Source organism: Peromyscus eremicus, chromosome 11 (assembly GCF_949786415.1).
Source record: "Peromyscus eremicus chromosome 11, PerEre_H2_v1, whole genome shotgun sequence".
NCBI classification, from domain to species: domain Eukaryota; kingdom Metazoa; phylum Chordata; class Mammalia; order Rodentia; family Cricetidae; genus Peromyscus; species Peromyscus eremicus.
The window spans coordinates 75,761,793-75,778,666 of NC_081427.1; the positions used below are offsets into that span (position 1 = coordinate 75,761,793).

The 16,874-nt window shown below is 39.0% G+C and overlaps 1 protein-coding gene across 6 annotated transcripts in view; it reads left to right on the top strand.

Moving 5' to 3' along the window:
• Cast (calpastatin) overlaps positions 1-16,874 on the top strand; it is a 97,089-nt gene that overhangs the window by 28,134 nt on the left and 52,081 nt on the right. Inside the window, exon 1 of one of the 6 annotated variants that reach the window (XM_059276603.1) lies at positions 2,919-3,008. The exons of 4 other annotated variants lie outside the window; for them this stretch is intronic. The gene's annotated coding sequence lies outside the window, so the exon portion shown is untranslated. Of the gene's footprint in view, positions 1-2,918; positions 3,009-16,874 lie in introns of those variants that run through there. One more of the 6 variants, XM_059276604.1, reaches the window with a different exon arrangement.

Genomic DNA, 16,874 nt, shown 5'->3' on the forward strand with positions numbered 1-16,874 from the left:
TGTTGGATCCCTTGGGCCTGCTGTTTTAGACAATGGTAAATTGCCCTGTGTGGGTACTAGGAAATGAACTCAGGTGTCCCGGAAGAGCAGCAAGCACTCTTAACCCCAGCCTTCTCTGAATTCTCTGAGTATAGCATATTTGACTGGCCAATGTAACAAAAATGACTCAATCTTTCTTTCTTTTTTTTTTTTTTTTTTGGTTTTTCGAGACAGGGTTTCTCTGTGTAGCTTTGCGCCTTTTCCTGGAACTCACTTGGTAGCCCAGGATGGCCTCGAACTCACAGAGATCCGCCTGGCTCTGCCTCCCGAGTGCTGGGATTAAAGGCATGCACCACCACCGCCCGGCATGACTCAATCTTTCTACAAAAGACTACAGATATATAATTTTTCTACATTCTAGTTTTGGGAGACACATTGTTGAAATGGAAAATTGGCAATATGCTGAAGATTTTTGAATATGCCATCAGCTGTCAACTGGCAAGTATCCACTAAGGATAGAGAGGCAGGAGAACTCTCTAATTGAACAGAAAGTTTGGTTAGGTCACTGATGGTTTGTTCTTCAGCAGCAACTTGTCTGTAAACAGAAGAAGCTGCAAGCAATGTTTTCCCCAATCTGAAAGGGAGGAGATCAACAAAAGGAAAGCAGCCATTGGGAAAATGCTTTGTGCATGGGTTATGTTCTCTTAACTTTGGAACTACAGTTCCTGTTTTTCTTCTCCATAATCTGTGCCAGGAACTGGATTAATTCTGACGTTCAGAGTTAGAATCCTCTGGGTATCATGTGGTTTGTGAGATGACTCAGGTAGATAGGAAACGTTTTTATTTTAATAATTATACATATACTTTAATGTACTACGAAGTGGCACATTAAGTTCATAATCATATCAATATTTTTGCTTAAGACAAGGATAAATTCTGATTTTAAAGGAAAATCTATTTTAAAATTAGTAATCATAATATAATTGTAGCTGATTTAAAAATATTATGTAGAGTAATGTATAAGTAACCAACGTTTGGCAGTGTATTCCTGTTGGTAACCCTCATGTTATTTTTATATGCAATTGGATCATTGGGAGTTACTAAAATAAATGAGATTTCTGATTCAGAAAGTCTAGGGTGAGGTTGATGCCCTGCTTTTCTTACAAGCTCCCAACTGTTTAACGACTCTGTCTTAGGTTACCTGTGTATCAGTGGAGAATTTGTCCAAAATGAAGATGCTCAGCTTTGAGGCCAAAGAATTTATTCCCAGGGTGGAGCAAGGCCTAGTATTTAAGTATTGAATAGGCACTGCCAGGTAATGAAAACACCATGTGATCTGAAAATCACACTCAGACAGGGGACAACCCTTAAAGAGCGTGACAGGCACAGCATTGCCTGGCAGAGGAGGCAGTAAGGAACATGCTTGCTCATTTCTGAGCTGGGAGCCCCTTTCTCCCTGGCTAAGAATTTCTGGAAAGAGCGCTCCTATCCCTGTGGTTACTATTCTGACTCATCTGCAGCACAGAAACCCTTCCCTCCTCCCACTTTTCACTGAAGAAGTCACAGCTGCCTAATTCTGGGAGCTCCGAGCCGGGTTCGTGCCTATTGGAGTATGTCCCAACTAAGTCTGTGCTATTTTTATCAGGAGGAAAATAACTCAGTGAAAACTAGGACTGAAGTACCTAACTTCTCCCAAAGAAAGGACAATTCTAGCTATAAACAAGAAGTGAAATTTAGGTTATATTTTCATTAAGAAGAATTCTAACAAGATTTTGGGGGGGCATTATAAAATGTCAGCGTTGGACATTGTCTTACTTCTCAGGCTCTATTTGATGGAAGTAAATGGAAAACGAAAACAAGTCCATTGTGTGGGACTTCCTAAGTGGGAAGGTGGAGGGCAGCACCTTTCCCGGCTGACACCGCAGTTAAAGGGAGAGCTCCCTCTTTGTGATTCCCAGTTTTCACCTCTGTATGGCTGAACACAGCACTGAGTCTTTGCTCCGCTGTTGTCCTCTTCGCTGGGTCCTCTGTTCCTCAAACACTGGTCACCGTCACTCCTCCACTCCAACCCCAAGCCCAGCGACCAGAGTGATTATCTTGGTTGGTCTGTGGCTTTAGGAAAACTTGGATTTCTGCATGTCTTTTAAAATATGGTAACTAACTGCATCAGTCACTCTATAACTTGGCTTTCTTCTTAGACTGTTACCTTAATTAATTAATTTATCAGTCTAGAATAGCAGTATCAATTTATGCATTCACACATTTTATGCAATGGTTTCAAATCCGTTCTTTGAAGTTTTCAATCATGAAACTGTATAATGTACAATGATTTAGTACAATTTGTATTCTGTTAGACTGTTCTTAAAAAAATATATATATATAATATACAGTTTTAGGTGTTTGGAATCCGGGATTATAACCTTTCATTAGCTTCAGGGCTTCAAAGGGCTATTTAGGGAGTGTACTGGCGAAGGGCGCCCACCATTGCTGTTTATATTGTTACTCAAGAAGTGACATTCCGGGCTGGAGAGATGGCTCAGCGGTTAAGAGCACTGGCTGCTCTTCCAGAGGTCATGAATTCAATTCCCAGCAACCACATGGTGGCTCACAACCATCTGTAATGAGATCTGGTGCCCTCTTCTGGCCTGCAGGGATATGTATACATAATAAATAAATCTTAAAAAAAAAACAACAAGTGACATTCTGGAGCAGTAGACCTGCCATCCCCTGCCGCGTACATAGGGCACATAGGGCGTTTGGTCTGCATCACAGGCTGTGGGCTAAGTTAACCAGCCCGGGGAAGCCAAGCACCACTAGGGAGCACCAAGGGACCTCAGCCCAGGCTCGCTGGTTCAGGGCGATCATCCTGCAGAGCGGAGCGGGAGCTGCGGCAGGCCCCGCCCCGCCCTGTGCGTCACTCTGAGGGCTCAGTTTAGGCTCGGAACTGAAAGGCAGAGGTTGAGTTTCAACCCGAATGCAATCATCCTCCAAACCAAGCTGAGGTCTTCTGGCCCGACGTCACTCTCACGGTGAGTACTGATTTGGGTCGCTTTGCTCCAAAACCGCGTGTGACTTTTGCAGGCCCTAAGCATCCCCTGGCCAGCTGACTCCCGGCCGGGGACTCGTTCTCTTACTGTTGCCACGACTGAAGCTATCGTTTCTCTCCAGATAGGTTCTAACTTTGAAGGAGTTTGTCCCCCACCCTTCCTGTCTGGAACACTCTTACTGGACTTACAGCTGGGAATTTATCTGCTGACAGGACATGAAGGTTTACAAAACCGGGGTTTGCGTCCCCTGGACCTCATGTTGAAAGTACAGCAGTAGCTATCTAATGATTTGGCTTGACACTTTCTGGTCTCCAGCATTAGACGCCTGCCCCTTACCCGACCCTGGAGGCCTGCGCCCACCCCCCCACTCCCTAGGGCCCCCAGTCTATGACCTCTGTTTCAGAGAATGAGCTCACTGTGCGTGACCTTTCTGTGTACCTGACACATACTGGGTGTGGTAGGGCAAGTGTTGTAACATGTTTTAGCTCTGTTTCCCTGAACACAAACCAAGACTGTAGTAGGATAACATCACTGATAGAGACTTCTGCTCTTTCAAGAACACGGTGTCTTCTCAGAGATTTCAGGATGTCTCCCGAAGTGTTAGGGCCTCACATTCTCCAGTTGTTTACTCTCTGAGAAGCAAGCTCATTATTCCCGCTGTGCATGCACCCTGAGAAAATGAGGCCAAGAGTTTATGCAGCTTCCCCTATTCAGTGGGTCTTGGGAGTCAGGAGTCTTCCTGTGCATCAGTGAAACAGGCGTGCTTATTCAGAAGCTCTGGAAACTTCCTGCCTGTCAAAATGTTTTTCTAGATGAAATTTCTGCATTGCAGAGCAGTTCAATAAGGAGCGGCACGTACTGCTCAGAGGCAGGAAGTGTATTCTCTGGCCAAGAGCTGATATTTTGCTTGTGGGGATGAGTTTGATTTTTCAGTATCTGAAAGGAGTATTGATTTCATGGGGATGTGGTAAGGGGTTACACTTGGGCTCTAGAAGCATAAAGGGCTGAAGTGAAGTGGCAGAGGTTAGCAAATTCACGTCAAACTAGAAAACTCACATTGGAGAGTGATGGAGAAGAAGAGATTAGGGTGAGAGGCTAAAGAGGGAAAGCATGTGTGTGTGTGTGTGTGTGTGTGTGTGTGTGTGTGTGTGTGTGCCTGTGTTTTAACTATTTTTGTATCTGTTACAAACTTGTGAGATGGTGTTTATGAAGCAGTCATTCTGATATGAATGCTGTCTGTGTTGCAGTTCAGTTTTGAGAGACGATTCCCAGTGCATGGAAGGAGCTGATTACATAGAATTAGTCCCCACTAATTTCAGTTTCAGTTCCTCTAGTCTCTGGTAGAACTGGACAAGAATATATCTCCCCCACAATGAAAATGTAAGAGGTATAGTATAAAACAATAATTTAGAAGAATGGAACCAAAAGGAAACCAACGAAAAAGGAGTAATTAGTTTGAGCTAGCTTCTTAAAACTGGTCAGGTATTAGTTTCCCTATTGATGATTTATAACAACAGCTATACCTTTAAGTCCTTACCACTTCTTAGGTAGAAATACTTCCCTTACTAAAATATGAACTGTCTGATGAAACTAGGCTTGTATTCCTGTACACACACATGTCTTTGCATCTTCTCCCTTTTTATAGCTTACAGTTCCTTCGTTTTGGAGATGATGTGAATCTGGAACATATGTATTAGCATCCTTATGTTTGGCCTGAGAACAACATATTTTTCTAATATGCTGTATTAATAATAGGACTTCTGGGAAAGCACAGTTGTTCTTCATATGTCCTTCTGAATGGCTTGAAGGAAAGCACATCAGCTACCCAATGCTTTTCAACGGACTTATTTTGGCACTTTCTGTAACAGTTCTGAGTTATTCTGTTACTTCATATTTTAAGGATAATTTACAATATCTAGAACTTGAGTAAGTCTATTTATTTGAACGTTAGCTATTTAGGTAACAACTGTACTCATGCTAGTAGCAAAGAGGCATTGCTTAGTTCATGCACAGTAGTGTTCTTTTGTCTATACTAAACAGTAATAAGTTATTTCAAAGTGACTGCAATAGGCCCCATGAAAATAGGCTAGCATAATTTGTATTGAAACAATGTTAATACTCATTGCTACATTTACTGAAAAATACTGTGTTCTGACTTACCCTGAGTATTGATATAACATGGTAATGATGAAAATATAAAATACTTTTATTGTATCTATTTTAAAGATTAGGAAAGTAATATCCACCCCCATTTATTATTTCTTAGTATATATTCAACAGCTCTCTGAAAAATACTTCCCAAACATTGAGTCTTAATGCATGAAAAGTTATTACAGTCTCATTTTGGTTTTCAGAATTTAAGGTTTACTATCCTGTGAACCTGCCAGAAACACAACCTCATCTTTGAACCTCCACACATCTACCATAGTGCCTTCCACACAGCACTTACTCAATAAATATTACATTAAATGAATTGCAAATTATATTAGCTTTATTTTAATATGAACAGAACCCCAGGATGCTGTTGCATTATTATCTGTTCCTTATTTCTATCTTTTATATAATATACTCTTAAGCTTTAGTCAAATGATGAGCATATTAAGTTTCAAAAACTATTTGCAATGTATAGAGAAAAACAATGAATGTTGTTTTATCATTTCTTTCAAACCTCAAACAAGTCTCTACATTAATACAACAGTGTTCAGGGACTCTGTTCATACTAAAATAAAACTAATCTGGATGATTCTAAAACTCTCTAGTGAGATACCCTTGACTATTTTCCCCTGTGCATAGACTAGGCTTCCATCCACTGTCATGTGTGCCAGAGATTTTCATTTTGTCCTGGGGTTTCCTACAGGTAAACTGGAAGCCTCACAGCAGCAGTCCAAACCAGCTTTGAGAGTCATTCTTTCCAGCTGTTCATCTTGGTTTGTACGCATTAGTGTCTTTATTTTCCTTGCCAAGAACACAAAGGTATAAAAAAAGGAGAGGCAAGCTAGACTCACCTGCTCTGGAATCCCATGCTTTTCTTATCTCTAATGACATATTTGTTTCAGTCTAGTTTCTGATTTCATATTTGGCATCCAACATCTGGAGGATTTGTGCCTTTAGCTAGATAAGAAGAATCACATACAGTTTTGCTTACTTAGAAAATTTATTTGCTTAGCTCCTTTCACACAAATGGTTCAAATACATTCATTCCAAAGTTTTTAATATTTAGAGTTGATAGTAGTTATGTGTTTTATTACCAATCCCTTTGAAATACTCTTTAAGATTTGGATTTTTTAAATTATATGTATGTGTGTGTATCTGTGTGTAGACATGTGCATGTGAGTATGAGTGCCAATGGAGACTGTAGGTTTCGGATCACGGATGGATTTACAGATGGCTGTATGCTCCCTGAACTCAGGTCCTCTCCAAGAGAGTAGTACATGCTCTTAACCAGTGAGCTATCTCTCCAGCCCCTGAAATACTCTTAAAGTCATAAAGATTAAAAATATAACTTTGAGCCCACATGTGGTGGTGTATGCCTTTACTCCAAGAACTTGGGAGGCAGAGGCAGGCAGATCTCTGTGAGTTCAAGGCCAGTCTGGTCTACAGAGCGAGATCCAGAACAACTAGTGATATATAGTGAGACCCTGTTTCAAAAAATAAAATAAAATAAATTGACAGGTGACCACTGTCAATTAGAGTTCAGAAAGTAAAACAGTCCTTTAAGGAAACCTTTGTGTTCTATCCAACAAGTACTTATAAGGCACAGATAGAAGGACTGTTGCAGATTCAAGGCTAGCCTGGTGTATATGCAAGTTCTAAGCCAGCCAAGGTTACATACAATCTGTCTTTAAAAAAATCCAATATTTAGATTTATTTGGAGAGAGGAGATATTTATATGTTAGGAAAGGATTCGTATCTGCTTTTATTGAGCTCACTGAGTTAACCTTATATAATTTGCCTCTGTTATGTAGGCTCTATAGTGCATATGACATGGGTCATATGTGAGGTGAATGGTGAGGGGAACATTGATAAGAGACTTTCTGATGGATATCAAAAGAGTGATGAATGTAGCTATGTCTAACAAAGGTCTCCTTAGACACAGTGATCTATGCTTTAGCAGTTGGAATCTCCTTAGAGAAGAGGAGGCCTTCAAATAGAGGAAATGGGTCACTAGGGTGACTCTAGATTGACCATGACACTTATGCTCTCCCAGTCTTATCCTGGGGGTGTCATGCAACTTTCTGGAATCGATTGGGCAGTGCTTCATGAAGTGTCAACTGGGGTGTATCTGCATTAAAGTCCCATGGATAAATTTTGTTAAAATTTCTCTTGAGAAATTTCTCAAGCCCTTTCTCTGGCCACCCAACCAGGGCCACTGAAGAATCTAAATCTCTGGAAAAGTTCTTAATATTTATCAAAAGTTTGATGACCACTGCTCTGAGTAGGAATGAGACTACAAAGATCCCACCTGTAAGCAGCCTTCTAGTCTTCCCAGCACAGCAAAACATCAGTCAGAATTAGAGTTCTGATCACATAGAAGACAGCAAGTTCTCTTAGTATGCTGTTGCACCCCCTGAACCCTGTGATAGAGTAAGGTTCCTCATACAAGTGATTCAAGTAACCAGACCCTGTTACCTCCAAGGATATCCTGAACAGTTACCGTGAAAAGTGTGAAAGAATACTGTTCCTCAGAGAAATCGGAAGCTCGGCTTTTTTCTTATTCTACTTTGTCATCAGCTATATTAAGAATGTAGCCAGAGAAAGTTGCAGAAAATAGAATTATTAGTCCGTTTTCCAGTTATATGTGCTTTTTCTATGCTGCAATATCAATAGGACAAATAAAATCATTTTATATAACTCAGTTTCAAAGACTAGCCATCATTAGTCACATACTATAATCTTCTAGAGGTGTGCCTTTTTTATAAGACACAATTTCAAAGATGTATTCAGTTCCGAGGGCTGGCCCTACAACAAGGAACTGAAACTCATGGATATAATTTATACTGTCCACCACTGTGACTTCTTTTTAATATTCTCCATCTCTTTTCCTCTGCTGTAGTTAGATTAATATCTGCAATTGTCTCATCCACTCACTTATGTTCATCACTGTTCAGGGATGCCTACCATAATTCACATCTTTGTCTATGAATGATGTGGCATTTTCATTCCTTTGTCTCTGAACTTTAAAAAGTATAAAGTCTGTTTCATATTACTTTGTTGTCTTCAGCCCTTGAAGATCATTTCCTCAGTGTTTGAAACTGTTGACTTTCACTAATAGTGTGTTCTTCCCCAACGGCATTTGAAACATATGACTTGAAACTTCTTTAGGGAAGCTTGTTTTCCAGGAGTCTATCTCCTTGTGTTGTAGACCTGTTTCTACTAGATATTCATAAAACATCCTACCTGTGATCATTCAGGTTTTATGTGTGTGGATGCCTGTGCTTGAAACCCCTGTGCCACACGGAGAGAGTGATTTGATTTCTGAATGTTCAATGGCATAGGTATGGCTTTCCTCTTTGTCAAAGTGTGTTTTTAAATTCATGGTTCCATCCAGAGAAAAAGTGCATTGCCATTGCCCAGGGCAGAGGTTATTGGGGTGGTATTGCTTAATATGTGCTGTGGATAGTCTGTTCTTTGCATTTCCCAGCTTTATGCCAATAACTCTGTACAAGGCCTGCAGCCAGGATTCCTTTCATCTTGAGATACTGGGTTCCCAGTTCCAGCTATTAGGTCTGTTTCTGACATCACTGTGAGCCAATCATCTTCCAGTATGCTCAGAGGTGTTCTCCAACAACTACTAGTCTAAAGGATTCACATAATATTTCATTTATTCTTCTCAGTATTTGTATATTCATAAGGTGAAGATGTATTAAGACATTTTAATATATCATATTCTAATATAATATATAATATATCATATTCATATGAAGACATATTTATAAATAAAAAACCATAGCCCCAGAGAATTTAACATGTGTCACACAGATAGGAAGATTTGATTTAATTCTGGTTATTGTTAGTGTCTGATCTTATGCAGTCCTATGCTTAGTTTATTTATGTTATATGAATAACTAAGCAGAATTTGTATCTGAATTCAAGTAAGCAATGGAAATCAATCATACACTTTTATTGTTGTGCCCATTGTATTAATATTGCCTGATTTTATTTATGTTTATGTTAACTGATTAGAATCAGAGATCTGCTGGTTAGTTTTGTGTCAACTTGATACAAGCTAAAGTCATTTGAAAGGAGGGAACCTCAATTGAGAAATTGCCCCCATAAGATTGGCAAACCTGTGGCGTATTTTTTAAATTAGTTATTGATGGGAGAGGGCTCAACTCATTGTGGGTGGTACCACACCTTGCTAGTGGTCCTGTATTCTATAAGAAAACAGAATGAGCAAGCAATAAGAAGCAAGCCAGTAAGCAGCACTCCACTTGGACTCCACTTCAGTTCCTGTTTCCAGGTTCCTGCCCTGTTTGAATTCCTGCTTGGCCTCCCTCAATGGACTGTGACTTGGTATATGTTAAGACAAATAAACCAATTCCTCCCTAAGTTGATTTTGGTCATGGTGTTTCATCACAACAATACTAACCCTAAGACAGAAGATACTAGCTTAGTTGGGCTTATTTAGATCCCTTACATAGGCAGCATGAAAGAAGTGTTCATTATCTTTGAATGTAAAAAATATTATTTTATTTAATAGTAGTAAATATTAATAGTAGTATTAATACTGTTATACTGTAGAATTAATAGTAGTATATAACCAAAAATTCCCTTAGTATGTAGGAAATTACAGACTTTTGCTCACATTCAAAGGTAACCGTCATTGACTGCCATGGACTGGCCCACCGGGGGTATCACGACGGTAGGAGAACCAGGGCTTGGGCAGTCAGGAAGGCAAGGATTCGGCAAATGATAGACAGACAACACACTCAGAAGTGGTTTGAATCTGCTGCAATTTTACTTCTGTAAATCAGTAGTTTATATACAGAAAAGAAAACTATCAAGTCATACAAGGAACAACAAAAGCTTGGCAATAATTTAATTACATCATCTTCAAAAAAAACAGCAAGCACACAATTATTAATTGGTGCTAGACATATCCCTTTACTCACAAGAACTTTATGACCCAAAGAGCAGTCTGTGTTTTTTAAACTTAGTACAGTCCCTAGACTTGTGTAGACCTTTTTGCGGTTGCAGCTGTGTCCTTCATCTTATCTAGTTTATTATGTACTTTTACTTTTTTGGTTCTCATGACCCACTTAGCCAATTTGGATGCTGTAGACCCTCTCTAAGTCCTTTTTAGGTTTTTTTTTTTTTTTTTTTTTTTTTTTTTTTTTTTTTACCATATATCTCTTTTAATATAAAACCTTTTTACCTGTTGAAATATGGACTCTTGTACTTTTACACCTGTAAGGGGAAGGGGTTCTGTTGTAGTCCTTAAGTTTTCCATGCTGAACTTCCTTAACAGAGGGGCCCACCATCTGCCTCCTTTGAGATAATGTTTTCTACCATAAATCACTTTAGTTGGGATTCCTAAGGGATTCCTAGTGGGTGAGTGTTCATTCCCTAAAAGTGCCTGAACCTTTATACTTTTTTTATCTAGCGGCTTGGGGTCTTTAAAAAATAGCTCATTTTGTTATATCTAATTAAGATCCATGTCCAGCTTCCTCTTTCCTCTATAGTTCACAACCCAAGCATTCATTAATTTTGGCTGTGCTTCATAGATTAATTAGAACATTATCAAAATAGCAGTTATACAGAACCCATAGCCCAGGGAGCTCATGATCTGTGAAGTACATCTCTGAGAAGGAAGCATAACACAGGCACTCTGCCAGGGACCTCCAGGGAGCTTAGTCCCGTGGGACACGTATCTCCCATCAGCTATTATTGACATAATTGTTCATGTCACACGGACGACACTGGAGTTGGTGTGGCAATTGACCACACTGTTTAATTCAATTTCAAATCAATTGTACCTTAAAATATACTCTATCCCACTGCATTTCTATCTGAAGCAAGGGTGGGATGAATTAGTAATAAACTGGGAGGCACTGCTATATGAAGTAGGCACAGAACAGTTCAGGACTTTGCTGAAGGTCACACAGCAGTTCATGCAGTCAGGATACAGAGTCAAGACCCACAGATACTCTTCTCTTTACTGTCACAATGACTCTTCAGTATTTATGAAGACTTGTGATCCTTGTGTATTGTGAATTTCCACGTGCCGTCTTATTTTTCATTCCCTGTTTTAATTTTGTTCTTCTGAAAGTCATCTTGGATAAGAGAATCTTGCTATAATTTCTGCCATCTTAACATTCATGTTAAGAACACAGTTCAGAGCCAGACATTGTAATACATACCTATAATCCCAGTATTGCAAAGACAGACAGTTTCTTCTTTGAGAAAGATAAACAAAATTAGTATGAAACTTCTTAAAGCAATGGTAACTACAGGGCTGCCTGCCATGCTGGAACAGCTTGACTCACTACAAAAGCTTGACTTCATGACTTCTGTGGACCTGTGCCCAGTGATAGGACTTATAATCAGATACACATAAGAATAGTCACCCACTCTCTGATCTTCCTAGCTTGTGTTGAGATCATACATCAGCTGTGGCCATTGTCCCAGTTGCTAGGCAACATTTGCCTGTTTATTTTGATTACATCAGAGGCCAAAGTTTCATGTATGCTCCACTGCCAAGAGCAATTTGACTTTTGACACTCTATTTTTATCTTAAATATGTTCATCTCTTTAATATACCTCATAAATGTATGACATTCTCAGTTGAGCTGTCATGGTCCACCCCTCCCCCAAGGTGATATTCAGATTGCTTCATTTTGGAGTACTAGATCTGCTACACTCTGCACTGAGTGGCTGCAGGATTTCTCCATATCCAAGTTTGCCTAAGCTATTTTACTCATCTGGAATGATTCCTCATTTCAAGCATTCATCTGTAGTTTTTGCAACCTCCAACTATTTTTAGTTTTTTAAGTGAAGGAATGGAATTTGTCATAGCAAAATATTCATGGACCTTGTTATCAGGTTTGTGTTCAAACCAAGGGTCCATCACTTCCAAGCCTCACTTTGCTCATTTACTTATAATGATGTTTACCTCCTAAATGTTTGTAGAGGTACCCTGAAATTAGTTATGTAAACCATTTGACCCAGTTCGTAACAAGGGGAAGATTCTTATAGCTCCTCACCTCCCTATTGATCACATTGCACTAAATATGCAGTGAATACTATCTTCTTCCTCTGTCAAGGCTTTCCTAATCGTCGTTGGAACCATCCTTGAGAAATGCAGATTGTCTCTGCTGACCACCTATGATGTTTAATCCAGTGCTCTTAACCACTGAACCATCTCTCCAGACCCCATGATCAGCCTTGTTATATACTATGCTCTGAAATATAAACAACTTGCTAGCACACTGTTGTATTCTCCCTGAGATAGCTCACCTTCATTTATAAATGACCATTTGCTTATATGTCATCAGATTCCTATTTTATTATATTTAGCACTATATGTTGTTAATCGGAGTGTCTTAAACCTTTTCCACAATAACCCCTTTTAGCACAAGAAATTTTATATAACCCTGGATACAAGGTGTATAGAATAGGTATACAATTTGAATATTTACTGATAATAAATAACGAGGAAATTTTATTTTGAAATAATTATTTGCTATATTCATAATTTTACCATTAAAGACAAAAGTCAAATTGCAGACTGATAAGATGGATGTGATTGTTCATTTCTACTTTAAGAATTAAATCTTCATTGAACACTTGATACTGAAGGACATACAACATCTTCAGTGTAGTCTGTAGTTGGTCAGTGTTTTGATTTTATACTTTCCAGACCTGAGAATGCTATTTCACACAAAATGGCAGAAGGATGTGTAGGACTACTTAAAAAAATTATTGAAAACTCTGTCCTAATCCCAAGCCAAAATTCACTTAATTGTATTTTTGTGAAATTCAAGGCAGCAACTCAAAGAGCAGTTTTTGAAAACCAAACATTTTACCACAACACAATTCAAACCAATTCCATACTTACATGTTGAGGAATGAAAAGAGGGAAATGTTAAAAGTCTTTGTTTTTCACAGTTAAGTCATTATGTGTCTTTAAAATCAGGAAACTTTGTATGTACAATAAAACCTCTGTGATTCATAATATAATGGTAGCCTACAATCTCAGCTGAGGTTCTTCTGGAAGCATTTATTGCCACTGAATGATGTGATCTCAGGCACAGTGCAGATTGGCTATGTTGTGTGTTCAGAATCGAGGCCACAGTAAAGTCCCATCATGTGACATAGATGGGCACTTCACAATTCTTCTTAATTCTTCTTTTCCTCCTCCTCCTCCTCTTCTTTTTAATGGAAGAAAGTCTGTTTGTGCTTATGGTTGCAGAGTAATAGGAGTCCATTATGGCTTAGTGGCAGGCAGGGCAGCAGGAGCAGTGAGCTGAGAGATTACATCTTCAACTCCAAGAAGGCCTGAAACTTAGGCAGAGCTCTGCCAACCTCCAATCGGGAGGATCCTGCCAAAGATCTTCAGTGGGTCTTCCTGGAGCCCTTCAGGCTCTCAATATGTCCCAAACCCTCCATCTTAATGCTCTAGAGCCCACAATTATTCTTATGTGTTTGAATTAATTTTTTGTCATTTCATGTTTAGAAATCTTTTACTGTTGGCATCTGCTGTGGGATGCTCTGTATGTTAAATGTGTTGCTCTGATTGGTTAATAAATAAAACACTGATTGGCCAGTAGCCAGGCAGGAAGTATAGGCGAGACAAGCAGAGAAGAGAATTCTGGGAAGAGGAAGGCTGAGTTGGAGAGACACTGCCAGTGGCTGCTATGACAATCGAGATGTAAGGTACCAGTAAGCCACGAGCCATGTGGCAACTTATAGACTAATAGATATAGGTTAATTTAAGATATAAGAACTAGATAACAAGAAGCCTGCTGAGGCCATACAGTTTATAAGCAATATAAATCTCTGTGTGTTTACTTGGTTGGGTCTGAGTGGCTGTGGGACTGGCGGGTAAGAGAGATTTGTCCTGACTGTGGGCCAGACAGGAAAACTGTAGCTACAGGCATCATTTTGGTAACCTCTATGTTCATTTAAATGACCCCACAAGAAATTTCAGTTATTAAAGCACAGTTGTATTTAATAGTTAACAGTACACCAATGTATGCTATGATATGACAGCATGGCATACAGGAAACAAGTCTGAATGTCTATATATTCATTCCCTGAAGTGAATAACCCATTATTAAGGAAACATGTAAACGTATTCACTGGGTGCAGTATTGCTGTTTGTAGAGAGTGTAGCTTTCCCTAAGAAGGCGCTTGCTAGGGAATAAGGCATTTACTAAGTGTTTCTTAAAGGTGTCCTGTACAAAGAGGCTCAGGGGCTTGTTTGTCTATATCTCCATCTTCTAAGATGTTCAACAACTAAATAGTGACAGTAGTCATGTAAATGATGAAATGTTCAGAATATGTTATCTTTACACTTTTCTCTTCTAGTCTGTAGGTGAATTTTCTAGAGATCATGCAGTAAAGTTCACACAGTGCAGCATTTGAACTGTATACTAATAATTTGTGTTTATTGATGTACAGATTTCATAGAAATGCACAATGAACAACTTCTGTTTGGCCAGCTTTGGGAACTGGCAGGGTACACACCACCTGGGATGGGACTGGCTGCTGCCTTGTGCAGTGCACATTCTTCTTTATTTCAGAGATCTTGTGGTTACAGCTGATTTCTTTTATATTAGTTGAAACATGTTATTAAGTAAGAACCTAGTTTGTGAATCAGAAATGAATGACTTACTTTTTTCTTGTACATCTAGTAATGCTAATTTTAAAAGTTAAAAATCAGTGTTGATTTGTCAGTCTTTTTATTAAATTTATATAGGGTTTAGTATTTTGTGTTTTGTCCAAATTGCCCTTTGCTTTGGGGTATAGAAATAGATCTTATAATAACCCCATAGAGCACCTGGTCCTGCAGTCAGGCGATGTTTAGGTTTAACTGACATTCTGCACAGGGCACAAAGAAGCCACCAAGACTGAAACTTAAATCTTATGACGTATTATATAATTGTTGTAGGCTAAAATTAAAAAAAACCAATGTATTAAAACTATAGTTTATTATTTACAGTTAGAAATGGAATCAAGACTTCAATTAACCTATGATTTTTGAGCTCCTTTCTTCTACCCTGTACTCAGCACCATAATAGGCACTGGAAAGAGTGAGAATACCTTGTTTCTTGATAGGCCTATAGCTTCATTGATAAATCATGACCCAATTTCATCACAAGAGCTGGGTCAGCCTCCAGTGTAGAATATATCATTACACTTCAAGTGAGAAGTATAGAATTTATGGATTATACCTTGAACCATTATGAAAGGTTTCCTAGGCATTAGGGATGGCATGGTGAAGAGCTAAGAGGTCTGAGATGGGAGGAGCATGATGCTGAAGCTTTGACAATAAGTAGTGATTTTAAAGCGGTTGCTATTTACCAGTCATCATTCATTCAAATACCTTAGCTTACCCTTAAAACAGTTTTCAAAATGCTTTAACTAATAAAAATTATAACTATTCTCATTTTGCCTCTGAGGAAACTGAGTCACGGAGTGGCTAAATAACTTGCTTGAGTTTGTGCATGCATTGAATTGTCAGCTGTATTCCACCAAGCAGTCTTAAAGCTAGATTTCTCCCATTGCACTATGAATTAGAGCATAGGACTATCTGCTAAGATTCTGATGAGATGATAAGGACTCCATTCTGGTGTGAGGGAATACAGGGTAGGGAGTCATAGTAAGAGAATGAATGACTAAACAGATCAAATAATGCAGAACTTCAAAAAGACAGAAAGCACTGAACTATATCCAACATATATTAGAAGACTATTGATATTATTAGTGTGGAAATAGGATGACTTATTTATTTTGGAAACATTAGTTAGATCAAAAGGATTGAGAGATAAATTGGAATAGGGAGGGATGCAGGTGGGAGAGAACAAAGCCCAGAAACTATTAGAGGAACCTTGGAATAATCTAAGTGCTGGTGTGGGTGACTAGACCAGGAGTGTGTTTGGCAGTAGAAATGAAAAAAAAAAAAATGAAATGGTAGGAGGTTGACAACCAACACTCATTCTGAATACAGATGATTCTGAATGGGATAAATTTCTTGCAAGTCCAAAGCCAACGGGTGATATGCCCATTTTACAGATGTCGAATTGAGGCCCCAAAGAGTTCAATAATTGAGTAAATAAGTGACAAAGCAGGAATCTTAGTCTGAGTCTCTCTCAGTTTCCTCTTTCTAAGGTAGTCTCGTGACAAAGCAGGCTTGTTGATAAGATAAAGTGAATTGCTCTCACAATAGAAGATACTTAAAATTCTAGAGAATTCAATATTCTAAGAAAGCATTTTAAAAGTCATAGTAACTGATGAGATTGTGAGTAGTAAGGATCATGGAGTAGGTGAAAGAAGCTTCCAGAAGGAAGCAGATCAGAAGAATGAGGAAAGAACCTGAGACTCCCAGTGTGACAGCAGCCAATAAGTGAAAAGGGTCAATGTTTCATGATGAAGCTGCTGTTGAATTATCAAGTGGAAAAGAAGAGCTCAAGCATGGGGCCTGATGTCTTGGTCACTTTCAACAAAGGCAGGCCCAAGAATATGAAGGGTCATCAATGCTGCATGTGGGGAAATGTTAAGGCTGGTATTGCTAGTTGGAAAACGAAGCAAGGTCTAGTTTAGAAGAAGAAAATCTAGTACATCTGATGTTCCACTCTGTTTTTTCTACACTGAATCAGCAGGCAGAGGTGAGGAGAGATTGAAGTG